A 4,718-nucleotide genomic window follows, 5' to 3' on the forward strand; every position below is an offset into this window, starting at 1 on the left:
GGGCGGAGGACACGGCCCGGCCTTGCCCCTCGTTCCCGAGGAGGGAGCGAAGCCCCTTAGTGGTGGCGCGGGCAGCGTGCCCCGGCTGTAGCCTGGGCCTGGGGCGCGTGCCCGCGCGGCGGGGCCGCCTGTCCTGGCAGGTGCCGGGCCAGCGTGGCACGTCCCCCGCCCCCACCCCGTCCTCGGGGCTGGGACCCTGTCCCCCGGCCTTGGGCCGCGAGGCCACCGTTGGGAGTGCCGGGCCTCGGGGCGGCCCCGTAAGTGGGGCTTTGTGCGTCCCCCTGCTCGGCGGGCGGTTGGAGGGACCCCCTGTAATCAGGCGGGTGTCCCGCGGGGTCCCCGGCCTTTCACAGGCGTGGGGCTGGGCGTGTGCCCTCCCTGTCCCCCGGGGCTCAGCTGGAGGCCTTAGGCCGTGAGAGCTCCGCTGCCTGGCAGTGGAGTCTCCTTGCCCCTTGCTGCGGGGAAGGCCGAGCTCCGTGGCTCCCTGGGTGTGGACCCGCCCGTAGCGGGGTCTGGGTCTGGGAGCCTTTGTGCTCCCTCAACTGGCAGCCTGTGCGGGCGACCGCCCGTTAGCGGGAGCGGGTCGGGTGCCCCGAGCGGAGAGAAGGAGCCTCCGCGGGCCTTTGGGCCCAGGGCCCCCTGTAAGTCGGGAGTAAGCGCCCTGGAGTCCCGGGCACTTTGCGGTCCAGGCAGCGGCTCCAGCCCCCTGTAAGCAGGGCGGCAGCCTCCCTGACCGCTGCTTTGCACGCCCAGCTGCCTTTGCCCAGAGGGCCCGGCTCCCAGCAGCGGATGGGACCTCGCCGCGCGTCGCCGTGGTGAGTCAAAGTGCCGTTTGGAGGGTTTTGGGGGCTGGAGGGAGGGGGGCGGGCGGGGTGGCCTGTGGGGGGGGAGCGGCTGGTGGCTTGGGGATGTGCCTCTGGGGCTGCGTGCCGGGGCCCGGTTTCCCTGACGGGGAGGAGCTGGGGACTGTGGGGCCCAAGTGCGTCCTCCTGCCTCGGCGGAAGCCGTGGGAGAAGAGAGCGAGAGGCATCGATGGCGTGGGACGGCGGCGGCGCCGCCGCCGTGGGAAGCCGGTGAGGGGAGGCAAGCTGAACTTGGGGGGTCGTGCGGAGATGTGGGGGTCCCGCGGGTGGGCAGGTGGCGGCTTGGACAGCTGCCTCTGGGTCCTAGTTTCCTTTCCTTGGGCGCAAGGAGTTGGAGCTCCTCGGTCCCGACTGTGTCCTCCTGCCTCGTCAGGAGCCGTCGGAGAAGACAGCGGAGACACCGGCGCGGGCAAGAAGAGCGGCGGCTTGGAGCTGAAGAGGGGGCGCGAGAAGGGCCCTCTGGGCAAAGGGACCCCCCCGGCATCCCCGGGGCAGGGATACCTAGGAGTCCGGTGGGCACCTTCGGGCTGCCCCGGCCGGCTTAGCGCTGGGCGCCCTCCCTGTAAGCAGGGCTGGGTCTTTGCGGTGCTTGGCGGCGGCCTTTTGCCGTCGTCGCGCTCCTGAGGCTGCCCGGAGAGAGGCTGAAGCACCCTGTAAGGAGGGTGAGAGCCCCCGTCTCCGCACCCGCGGGGGGGAAACGGAGCTCTCCCGACCCCCAGCCCACCCTGTAAGCAGGGCAGGGCTTTTCCCCTTGGCACCTCGGTGCCTGCTGGCGGCCCCTGGCCAGAGTGAGGCCCCTGTAGTCGGGGTGCGTCACAGCCTCTGCGCCTGGGCCAGCCGCGAAGCCCCTCAGCGCCTCGAGGCCCTTCTGGCCCGTGCGCAGCCCGGGGGCGGGTCTGAGGCCCTCCTCTCCTGCTCGACGGCAGACAGGGCTGGCTCCCCACGCGTTGGCGCGCAGAGCTCGCTCCCCCTTCTGGGACGTTCCCTCCCCCCTTGTGTCTTTGTCGGTGTGAGTGAGCGAGCGAGCTTGTCCTTTAGCCCCCGTAGAAAGCAGAGAGCAGCGTAGCTTAGACTTCCCAGGAGGGAAAGAGGGGCTCTGCGCAGCAACCGGGGGCTGCCCTCTAAAGCCGCGGGCGGAGACACGGCCCGGCCTTGCCCCTCGTTCCCGAGGAGGGAGCGAAGCCCCTTCCTTAGTGGTGGCGCGGGCAGCGTGCCCCGGCCGTAGCCGGGGCCTGGGGCGCGCGCCCGCGCGGCGGGGCCGCCTGTCCCGGCAGGTGCCGGGCCAGCGTGGCACGTCCCCCCCACCCCGTCCTCGGGGCTGGGGCCCTTTTCCCACCGGCCTTGGGCCGCGAGGCCACCCTTTGGGAGTGCCGGGCCTCGGGGGGGGCGGCCCCGTAAGTGGGGTTTTGTGCGTCCCCCCCTGCTCGGCGGGCGGTTGGAGGGACCCCCCTGTAATCAGGCGGGTGTCCCGCGGGGTCCCCGGCCTTTCACAGGCGTGGGGCTGGGCGTGTGCCCTCCCTGTCCCCCGGGGCTCAGCTGGAGGCCTTAGGCCGTGAGAGCTCCGCTGCCTGGCAGTGGAGTCTCCTTGCCCGTTGCTGCGGGGGAAGGCCGAGCTCCGTGGCTCCCTGGGTGTGGACCCGCCCGTAGCGGGGTCTGGGTCTGGGAGCCTTTGTGCTCCCTCAGCTGGCAGCCTGTGCGGGCGACCGCCCCGTTAGCGGGAGCGGGTCGGGTGCCCCGAGCGGAGAGAAGGAGCCTCCGCGGGCCTTTGGGCCCAGGGCCCCCTGTAAGTCGGGGAGGAAGCGCCCTGGAGTCCCGGGCACTTTGCGGTCCAGGCAGCGGCTCCAGCCCCCTGTAAGCAGGGCGGCAGCCTCCCTGACCGCTGCTTTGCACGCCCAGCTGCCTTTGCCCAGAGGGCCCGGCTCCCAGCAGCGGATGGGACCTCGCCGCGCGTCGCTGTGGTGAGTCAAAGTGCCGTTTGGAGGGTTTTGGGGGCTGGAGGGAGGGGGGCGGGCGGGGTGGCCTGTGGGGAGCGGCTGGTGGCTTGGGGATGTGCCTCTGGGGCTGCATGCCGGGGCCCGGTTTCCCTGACGGGGAGGAGCTGGGGACTGTGGGGCCCAAGTGCGTCCTCCTGCCTCGGCGGAAGCCGTGGGAGAAGAGAGCAAGAGGCATCGATCGCGTGGGACGGCAGGGCCGCCGTGGGAAGCTGCTGAGGGGAGGCCAGCTGAACTTGGGGGGTCGTGCGGAGATGTGGGGGTCCCGTGGGTGGGCAGGTGGTGGCTTGGACAGCTCCCTCTGGGTCCTAGTTTCCTTTCCCTCAGTGGAAGGAGTTGGAGCTTCTCAGTGCCAACTGCGTGCTCCTGCCTCTTCAGGAGCCGTCGGAGAAGAAAGCAGAGGCACGGAGTGGGACGGCGAGGCAAGAGTGGGCAAGAAGAGCAGTGGCTTGGAGCTGAAGAGGGGGCGCGAGAAAGGCCCTCTGGGCAAAGGGACCTCCCTGGCATCCCCGGGGCAGGGATACCTGAGTCCGGTGGGCACCTTGAGGCTGCCCCGGCCGGCTTAGCGCTGGGCGCCCTCCCTGTAAGCAGGGCTGGGTCTTTGCCGTCGTGCTCCTGAGGCTGCCCGGAGAGAGGCTGAAGCACCCTGTAAGGAGGGTGAGAGCCCCCATCTCCGCACCCGAGGGGGGAAACGGAGCTCTCCCGACCCCCAGCCCACCCTGTAAGCAGGGCAGGGCTTTTTCCCTTGGCACCTCGGTGCCTGCTGGCGGCCCCTGGCCAGAGTGAGGCCCCTGTAGTCGGGGTGCGTCACAGCCTCTGTGCCTTGGCCAGCCGCAAAGCCCCTCATCGTGTCGAGGCCCTTCTGGCCTGGGCGGAGACACGGCCCGTCCTTGCCCCTCGTTCCCGAGGAGGGAGCGAAGCCCCTTAGTGGTGGCGCGGGCACCGTGACCCGGCTGTAGCCAGCGCCTGGGGTGTGTGCCTGCGCTGCGGGGCTGCCTGTCCTGCTGGTGACGGGCCAGCGTGGCACGTCCCCCCCGCCCCCCACCCCGTCCTCGGGGCTGGGGCCCTGTCCCCCCGGCCTTGGGCCGTGAGGCCACCGTTGGGAGTGCCGGGCCTCGGGGGGGCGGCCCCGTAAGTGGGGCTTTGTGCGTCCCCCCTGCTCGGCGGGCGGTTGGAGGGACCCCCCTGTAATCAGGCGGGTGTCCCGCGGGGTCCCCGGCCTTTCACAGGCGTGGGGCTGGGCGTGTGCCCTCCCTGTCCCCGGGGCCCACCTCGAGGCCTTAGGCCATGAGCTCCACTGCCTGGCAGTTGACCTTGCCGTTGCTGCGGGGGAAGGCCGAGCTCCGTGGCTCCCTGGGTGTGGACCCTCCCGTAAGCGGGGTCTGGGTCTGGGAGCCTTTGTGCTCCCTTAGCTGGCAGCCTGTGCGGGGCGACCGCCCCGTTAGCGGGGAGAGGGTCGAGTGCCCCCGAAGCGGAGAGAAGGAGCCTCCGTGGGCCTTTGGGCCCAGGGCCCCCCTGTAAGTCGGGGAGTAAGTGCCCTGGAGTCCCGGGCACTTTGCGGTCCAGGCGGCGGCTCGAGCCCCCTGTAAGCAGGGCGGCAGCCTCCCTGACCGCTGCTTTGCATGCCCAGCTGCCTTTGCCCAGAGGGCCCGGCTCCCAGCAGCGGATGGGACCGCGCCGTGCATCGCTGTGGTGAGACAAAGTGCCGTTTGGAGGGTTTTGGGGGCTAGGGGGGTGGGGGCGGGCGGGGTGGCCTGTGAGGGGGCAGCTGGTGGCTTGGGGATGTGCCTGTGGGGGTGCATGCCGGGGCCCGGTTTCCCTCACGGAAAGGAGCTGGTGATTGTGGGGCTCAGCTGCGTCCTCC

At 71.4% G+C, this 4,718-nt stretch overlaps 1 long non-coding RNA gene across 1 annotated transcript; it reads left to right on the forward strand.

Annotated features, from left to right (window-relative positions):
* The first annotated feature begins 654 nt into the window (after positions 1-654).
* LOC126636552 (uncharacterized) lies at positions 655-2,351 on the forward strand. Its single transcript, XR_007628080.1, has 2 exons — positions 655-815; positions 1,237-2,351. It is a non-coding gene; the product is annotated as an uncharacterized LOC126636552 (long non-coding RNA).
* Positions 2,352-4,718: the final 2,367 nt, after the last annotated feature.

The sequence above is a fragment of the Myiozetetes cayanensis genome, unplaced genomic scaffold, assembly GCF_022539395.1.
Source record: "Myiozetetes cayanensis isolate MyiCay16 unplaced genomic scaffold, myiCay2020 scf1326, whole genome shotgun sequence".
NCBI lineage: Eukaryota > Metazoa > Chordata > Aves > Passeriformes > Tyrannidae > Myiozetetes > Myiozetetes cayanensis.